General features: G+C 41.3%; 1 non-coding gene across 1 annotated transcript; it reads left to right on the top strand.

Annotated features, from left to right (window-relative positions):
- The first annotated feature begins 3,560 nt into the window (after positions 1–3,560).
- On the top strand, positions 3,561–3,667 carry LOC118488566. The gene has a single exon (XR_004885110.1). It is a non-coding gene; the product is annotated as a small nucleolar RNA R71 (small nucleolar RNA).
- The last annotated feature ends 5,312 nt before the right edge of the window (positions 3,668–8,979 follow it).

Below are 8,979 nucleotides of genomic sequence, written 5' to 3'. Positions count from 1 at the left end.
TTTGCTTCTTTTGTGAATTTGAGCTCATTTCATCCTGAAAATACAAAAGAAAGACAAAAACACTCTTTTTCCAACATTAGTACTTAAAAAGGGTTAGTTTTATGCCTTAATTGATGTGATTTATATGTTGCATTTTACACACATCAAATACCCCCACACTTGAACTTTTGCTTGTCCTCAAGCAAAACTCTTTAAATGTGGCTTACACTCCCAAATGGAATGGGTAGAAGAGAAAGTTTTTGGCTTGTCCTAGAGTGTCGGGAATCCAAGATCTTTGTAAGTTTTATTTTTATTTATTTACAATCCTATTCGTTATGATTTATTTAGAACGTTTCATAAGATAAATTACTTATCGGGCATAGCATGCCTTATTAAAATTCCATTTATATACAAGTTCACATACCTCACGGGAGATCACTCAACACTCGGCTGAAGGTGTAATTTTTTAGTGAATCACTCGAGAGCGGCATGGAACTTACGCCTTCCATAGGCTTGCCAAGCAATCAATCCTCCTCCTTTTTAACTTTTTACCTTTGTAAATATCAAGAGGACTTTTTGGGTGAAGGGTTAGGCTTGGGTTAAAGGTGGGTGGTTGGGTTAGTGGTTAGTAAAAGGGCGAAAATCGTAAAAAGCGTCGGTTTTCGTGACATACCTTGTTTTTAGTGACTTTTTATTTTGAATTATTTCTCCAAACAAGCTTTTATATAGCTTTTGTTTGTTTTTGACTTCATCATCATTTTTTTAAGTCACATAAAATGGCGAGCTTACGAAAAACCGAGCTTGTTACTAAAATAAAGGGTGAAAAATAAAAAGGTTTTTGGTGGGTGAAAAGGTTTTAGGGTAATGAAATGAAAGGTTTAGGCTCAAAGGGGCTAACTAGGGGGATTTTGGGTAGGTGGTAAAAAAAATTGAAAAATAATGGTGTAGAAGAAAAATATGGTTAGTCCTAATGCCTCCATCACTTACTTACTTGGGTTTAAGTTGGTAAGGACCGGGAATGTATCGTCGTGGCAAGTTCTAGAGTTGTAAGAACCAAGCGGCTATTCACACAAGAAACGAAAAATGAGCATTTAGTCTAAAGATGTATATTTGTATGCTCAATAAAGGCTCAAAACTCACTTTTGTGGGAATGGGTTTTTAATGTGATCAAGTATATATAATCGAATTTTTAACTAGGCTTGTTATGCCGTTTCGTAATTTTCTTATGTTGGTTCTTTGTTATCACGACGCTATCGGTTGTAAATTTGTAAAAATATAACCTTTTTAGAACTTGTTATTCCCAAATTAAACCAAGACAAGCAAATAAAAAAAACGAAAAGTTTTTGTAAAAATTTGGGGTGTTTAGCGGTTCCAATAGAGTTTTGTGTAAGGCTTGTATTTAGGATTTGCAAAATTCAAGGTTTTAGCATCCCCCCCCCACACTTAAATTACACATTGTCCTCAATGTGTCCAAAAATAATATTTTCGGTTGATTAGAATATGTAAAAGTGGGTTAAAAAACAAAGATTTATGTTACTGGCATCCTGGACACGGCCCCGTGGTGACCGGGCACGGCCCCGTGGTCAGGTGCCAGTAACAGAAATTAAAGAATTAAGACAGAAGCCTGGACACGGGGGGGCGTGTCCGCTGAACACGGCCCGTGTCCAGTTACCTGAACTGGGTGTTTTTCTGCAGGTGGCTCAGCACGGGGTCGTGTTGGTTGGGCACGGCCCGTGTTGAGCCTTCTGTGATGGAGATTTGTGTCGGGTTGCTCTGTTCTTTGTGCATGGGTCCATTTTTCTCGTTCCCTCTTTCATCCATTACCACCATGAGTGTGTTTTATTCTGCAAATTAAAACTAAAAGATTAAACTAACTAAGGATAGTTCCGCGGAATGCCTCCGTGGCGCGCCACGTTTATAAGGGTCCTTGGCTAGACCCAATGCGAGGTTATATGTTTTCTGAGTGGGATGTCTGGCGCCCCATGTTACACCGTCGGAGAGCAGCATCCAAGCTCGAATCAATAACCTTCATGTAATTGACCGGGTCGTCGTCCTCAATTCTCTTCCCAACCCCGAACTTCACTTCATCATCCCCGTACCTCAAGGTGAGTGTTCCGTCATTCATATCTACCACTGCTTGGGCGGTGGCAAGGAAGGGTCTCCCTAGTATAAGGGGGACCTCGGTGTCTTCCTCCATATCGAGTATGACAAAGTCAGCTGGATAAACGAATCTGCTTACCTTTACCAAGACATTCTCGATGACACCTTGTGGGAATTTGACGGATCGATCGGCGAGTTGTATGCTCATTTTTGTAGGGCTTGTGGTACCTAAGCCGAGTCTTTTGAACATTGATGAGGGCATGAGGTTAATGCTAGCCCCAAGGTCGGCTAAGGCATTACGCACGGGTGGTTCCCCTATTGAGCAAGGGATCGTGAAGCTTCCGGGATCGATTTTCTTTTGGGGAAGTTTATTGAGTACGAGGGCAGAGCATTCTTCGCCTAAATTGACTAATTGCAAACTTTCAATTTTCTTTTTATGCGTAAGGAAGTCCCTCATGAATTTAGAGTATTTGGGCATTTGGGTTAGGACTTCGATAAAAGGAATATTGACATGCAATTGTTTTAACAGACTTTCGAATTTCGCGAATTGCTCATTGGTCTTTTGACGAATTAACCTACCGGGGTATGGAACTCGAGGAGCCTTGGTAGGCTCTGGTGACGGAGGGGAGTTCTTTTCCTGCAGAGGTGTGGGTATTGTTTCCTCCGTTGGTGGCAGCACTTCTGCAGGCCCTACGGTGCGGTTCCGTAGTGTGATGAGGTGAACTTGCGCTTTTGGGTTCGTTTCGGTATTGCTAGGTAATGTGCCTTGTGGTCTCTCGGAAAAATTTTGAGCTATTTGATTTAATTGTTTTTCTATGTTTTGAATACTAGCTTGTTGATTTCTAAAATTTGATTCTAATTGTAGAAACCTTTCCGAGTTTTTCTTATCAGTGTCGGAGACGAGGCGAGATACAGTATCTTCGAGCCTTTCTCGTCCACTTTGTTGTTGAGTGAAATTTTGTGGCTCATTTCTTGGTTGCTGAAAGTTTGTTCGTTGGGTTTGTTGGTTACTACTATTGCCGGGTTCCCTCCAACCTAGGTTTGGGTGGTTTCGCCATCCTTGGTTGTAAGTTCCCGTTGGGGGACCCGACGACCTAGGTCTATTATCAATGTAGTTTACCATTTCTTGTTGATCGTCTGTTTCTTTCATGCAACTCCAATTTTCATGTGACCCACCACACCCTTCACAAGCCATAACCGAGACTGTTTTTGTCATTTCCAATTTTTTTATCTTTTAAGAAAGGGCCTCGATTTGGGCTTGTAAAGAAGTGCTTTCATCGACCTTATGGGCGCCCGGGGCGATAGACTTATTTCCCCGGGGGGTGTGCCATTGAAAATTGGTTTGAGCAATTTCCTCAATTTGATTATATATTTCGTGTGGGCGTCGATTACCTAAAAGTCCCCCGGAGCTAGAATCAAGTGTCTGCCTAGTGTGTGGCAACAATCCATTATAGAAAGGGGATACTTGTTGCCATATTGCGAGGCCGTGATGGGGACACTTGCGTAATAGCTCCTTGAACCTTTCCCACGTTTCATATAAGGATTCCCCGTCCTCTTGTGAATATGTATTAATTTCAGTCATTAACTTAGCAGTTTTAGCGGAGGGAAATACTTATATAGAAATTTTTGGGCTAGTTCATCCCAGGTGTTTACCGATCCAGCTGGGAGGGCGTTGAGCCAAGCTTTCGCTCGGTCTTTTAGTGAGAAGGGAAACATACGGAGGCGGATGGCGTCGTTTGATGCTCCATTGATCCGAAAGGTATCACATATTTCCAAGAAATTAGTTATATGTAGATGAGGATCCTCGTCCGCAAGCCCATGGAAGGTTGCGGAGTTTTGGAGCATTTGTATCAAATGCGGCCGGAGTTCGAAGTTATTAGCTTCGACATTCGGAGCATTGATAGCGGCGCCTAGATTACCTACGGTGGGTCGTAGATAATCCATAAGGGTACGTTGGTCCGCCATTGGAGGTGGATCACCCGAAACCTTCTCTTGGTTTTTGGCTTTTAACCTTTTTCTGAGAAAGCGTTCGGGTTCTTCTAGTGGTTCTTTTATGTCTTTATTGGAACTGGAGCGCATACACTACGTAAGGTTGGCGTCGGGTTCCAAGTCCTGCAATAAAAACAGAAAAGAATGTTGGTCAGAAGGTTCACTACGGCCCCGTGTTGAGCGAACACGGCCTGTGGTCGGAGTTTCAGTGATTGTTTTCCAAATCCCCAGTTACTGGAAGTTGGACACGGCCCCGTGTTGCACCGGCACGGCCCCGTGGTCAGCCTTCTGTAACTTGGAAAACAAAAACTGCCAGTAACAATGCTGGGCGCGGCCCGTGTCTGACCAGGCACGGCCCCGTGCTGAGCTCTGCAGAAGCTGAAAAACTAAGAAAAATCCTAAAAATTAAAAAGAAAAATAAAAATATGATTAGGCCGTTGATTCCTAACTTTCTTAAAATCCTTGTGTCCCCGGCAGCGACGCCAAAAAACTTGATGTGCGTGTAGTGTAATATATTTTTGATGTATATTTAAGCCCCTTTTTACACTTTTAGCCAAGTTTTAAATTTATAAAATACGATATTCACTAACACTAAACACACATATGGGCAAGTGCACCCATCGTGGACGTAGTATAGTGTTGGTAAGATACCGAGGTCGTCCAAGGACACAAGAGCTTTTAATACCGGTTTATCCTCAACGTCTAATCAAATCAAAAAGTGAGAAAAATGTTTTAATCTAAGAAAATAAAAACTAACTAAATGCTGAAAAATAAAATAAAATAAAAACAGATAGACAAGATGAATCACTTGGATCCGACACGTGTATTAGTATAACCTTTGATTATTTTCGCACTTTTGCACTTGTTTAAGAGATTATCTTAGTTATTGTAGTAGGCCCCTCTTTTGAAGGCGACGTTACCCTCAACCCAGTAGTTTGAGTCAGCAAGGATACAATCCTAAAGGGTCGGATTATTGAAAGATAATGAATTAAGTTATTAATGCAAATTGTGGTAGGCCCCGTTTTCGGCGGTGACGTTACCCTCGGCTAAGTAGTCTGAGTCAGCAGGGATACAGTCCTAAATAGCCGGGTTATAGTATTAATAGTAGTTAACTTATGAGGGGATTAAAGAGTTTGGATCCCCGCCATCCAATACCTATAGGCATTGAAGGAGATCCTACTAAATTTGACCCAGGTCCCAAGCAGGACCTCTAAACGCTGAACAAGGGCAAGACCCTTACCAAACCGTTCCCTTAACCCCCGACCAGGTAGCCAACATACCTCCATATAGACCGTGGAGATATGAATGGTGAAAATCTTTTATTTTATATAGACAGTAAAATAACGCCAAGACACCACGGACAAACGATAAGGAAAGATCACCTTCAACATAAGTAACTAGTTATTAAAGTCATTAATACAAAACCAAATAAAAAGTGCAAAAGATTAAAAATAAAAAGTATTATACTAAACACTTGTCTTCACCAAGTGATGTAAGAGACTTAGGCAAACATGGCCTTGATTGTCAAGAACTCTTACGATCAATCTTGGATCCCGAGACGACTCACACACTCTACGATGGACAATGGATGATGGTGGTGGATGATGGTATTATGGTGGTGGTGGGTGGTGGATGAAGTGTGAGAGAGGTGGTGTGCCAAGGGATGAGATGGAATGAAACCAAGCACTCCTATTTATAGGCTGAACAGAAGGCTGGGCACGGCCCCGTGTCCGCTGGACACGCCCCCGTGCCCGTCTGACACTCTCTCTCCTCATTAATTGTAATTCGCAATTACAATTAATGCGCCTGCTGTACTTTCACCACGCCCCCGTGCACGCTGGACACGGCCCCATGGTGGGCAATGGAAGCTTCTATAGGTTTGTCTTTTATGCTGCTTCTTGGGCACGGCCCCGTGTCCGCTGGACACGGGGCGTGTTCAGTCTTCTGCTTTCTCTTCTTTGCCTTGGAGGATGCCGTTGAGGGTCCGGGCAGTCTACTTTTATTCCTTTTATTGTATTTATGCTAGAATTAGTTGTCTTTTTGCTTCTTTTGTGAATTTGAGCTCATTTTATCCTGAAAATACAAAAGAAAGACAAAAACACTCTTTTTCCAACATTAGTACTTAAAAAGGGTTAGTTTTATGCCTTAATTAATGTGATTTATATGTTGCATTTTACACACATCACTGTTGCTGACAGAAGCTGTTAAAGCTGAAGCTATCCAAAGACCAAAAGACTTGAAGATTTTGAAGACTGAAGTTACCTTTGCGAGCTATTGTCAAGGGGGAGTTTGTTGGTGCATGTTTTGTGACAACAGCTTAGATTTGGTCTTTGGATATCTTGTAATTAGTAAAACGATAAACGGTTAGCGGGTTTAGCTTTGTAATAGTTTGTTATAATGAAGTAAGAGTGATTGGGCCAAACCAAACCCACATATGGGGAAGGGTTTGCGAATTGGGCCTTGCCCAAGACCTAGCCCACATGCAAAGCTTTGTCCTATATAAACAAAGCTTAGCATTAGGGTTTAGGCTAATCTTCTAATCACCTTAATCACTTGGAGAGAATTCGTGAAAGACAAAGGCTTGGACGAATTAGGATCTTGATTGATTGTAATCGTTACGAAGATAATCAATAAAGATTGGGTTTATAGTGATTCCTGTTCTACTCGTTTTCTGTGAAATCTGATCTAGGGGATTCCGCACTCTAGGTTGGATCGACGATTCTGTTACGATCCGCACGTGTTAGGGGACTTACAATTGTCTGTAAATATTTTCTTTACTGCATTACAGATTTCTTTATTTCAAAATCCAAAAATATTTTCAGTGTGTTTTAGCATAAATTTTTGAAAAAGTCAAAAAGATTTTCGACAACTGATATTGGAAAGCTGATTTTCAAAATTCCAAGTGCTAAACATGATGAGCATAATTTGAGGGGGAGTGTTTGTACGAAATTAAACGTTTTCACAAATTAATCTTTCAAGTGGTTCATCAATATCTGTGTTTGTATTGAGAGAGAGTCAAGTGTTGGTGCACATAAAATTGATAATATTAGAAAATTTATTTCTGGGTTAAGAATGTGCAGGAAAGCCAGGTTTCGATCTTGGATCTGAAGATAGAGTGTCAGGTTTCAATTCCTGAAGACCTCTGTTGGAGCCAGGGTGATCGATCCTGAAAGACTGTGTAGAGTCAGACAACAATCCTGAAGATATTACTGAAGAACAAAGGAATGCCAGTAAATCGAGAGGGGGAGTCTGAAGATTGAGAGAAGGAAAAGCCCAGAGACTAATCTAGACTGAAGATGTGAAAACACAGTTTTGTAGTCGACTCCATCAACATCTGTGGGGGAGTCTGTTGGTGCACTACATCTGTTGATTTCGTCTAGGATTGTGTCTTTCATTGTATTGTATAGCTTAGGGCACAAAATACGAGAAAATATAAGTCTGTATAGTTATTGTGAGATAGGTTCGCTTTTAGGGTTCCAGGGAAGCAGGTTCGCTTATGTGAACACATGAGGTCCGCTCATGTGTACACAGGACACATAAGCGAACCCACAACCCTATATATAGGTTGTCTTATGAGCGAACATGTAACGGTTGTTGTCGATTTCCGCACCGAAGCTCTGCCGGTGTGACGTCTGAACTGTAAAAGCTGTCAAATCAATAAAACAAGATATTAGAGTGAAGAACAAGCTATTTCTACCTTTGTTTCTTATTATTCCGCATCTGAAACACAGAAGATTACCTCTGAACGACTCGTTCGGGTCGGAATCACGATCCTACAGACATATTCACCTACGAAAAATGAATCACCTGGTGCACAATGATTTAGTAACCGGTGTTCATTTAAAAAGTTTTCATCTGGAAGGGGAGTGCATTAGTTGCGTCAAAGGCAAGCAGAAGAAGAAGTCACATCCTCAAAAGAAAGTCAATTCAGTCTCAAGACCTTTAGAGAGACTTCATATGGATCTTTTTGGTCCAGTGACTGTCAAAAGCATAACTGGTGATCTCTATTGTCTTGTAGTTACTGACGATTATTCCAGATTTTCGTGGGTCTCATTTCTGAAATCGAAGGATGAAACATTTGAAAGTTTGATGGCATTGTTCAGAAAGATTGAAAACGTGTACCAAGCACGAATCAGAAGAATCAGAAGTGATAATGGTACTGAGTTTAAGAATAATCGAATGGAAGAATACTGTGATGAGAGAGGTATATTGCATGAATTTAGTGCTTCTCACACTCCACAGCAAAATGGAGTAGCAGAAAGAAAGAACAGGATGCTAATTGAAACGGCCAGGGCGATGCTTGCTGATTCAAAGCTACCAATCAAGTTTTGGGCAGAAGCTGTGTCAGCCGCTTGCTATACTCTCAACAGGGTTCTCACTGTCAAGAAATTCAACAAAACGTGTTTCGAGCTGATCAATAACCGCAAGCCGAACCTGAAGTATTTAGAACCGTTTGGGTCTTCCTGTACCGTTCTAGAGCCTTTTGGGAAGTTTGGTCCAAAGAGCATCGAAGGCATATTCGTTGGTTATTCAAGTCCATTAAGACGTGTCTTTGTTCCAAGCTTGAAGCGGATAATTGAAGCATCGAATGTTAAGTGTCAAGGTTACACTCTGCCACCATAGAATCCAGGCGACTCATGGAGATTTAATTACGATACTTTGTGGCATTCGTTTGATATGGAAGAAGAAACAGAGGAAGAAATGGATTTCTTTGATGAGTTGGATATTCTGAGAGAGTATGAGTCATCAGGAGAAAGATTTCCAGCTGAGTATTCTAGAAGACAACGGCAAACTTCAAATGATGATGAAGCCGGTCCAAGCAATGCTGGTGAACATGATGATATTCAACAATCTTCAGAACATGCTCCTGATAATCAGACGGCAGTCAATGACAATTTAGAATCTGATAAC

The sequence above is a fragment of the Helianthus annuus genome, chromosome 16 (assembly GCF_002127325.2).
Source record: "Helianthus annuus cultivar XRQ/B chromosome 16, HanXRQr2.0-SUNRISE, whole genome shotgun sequence".
Lineage (NCBI taxonomy): Eukaryota > Viridiplantae > Streptophyta > Magnoliopsida > Asterales > Asteraceae > Helianthus > Helianthus annuus.
This window is presented reverse-complemented; position numbering and strand designations above follow the sequence as displayed.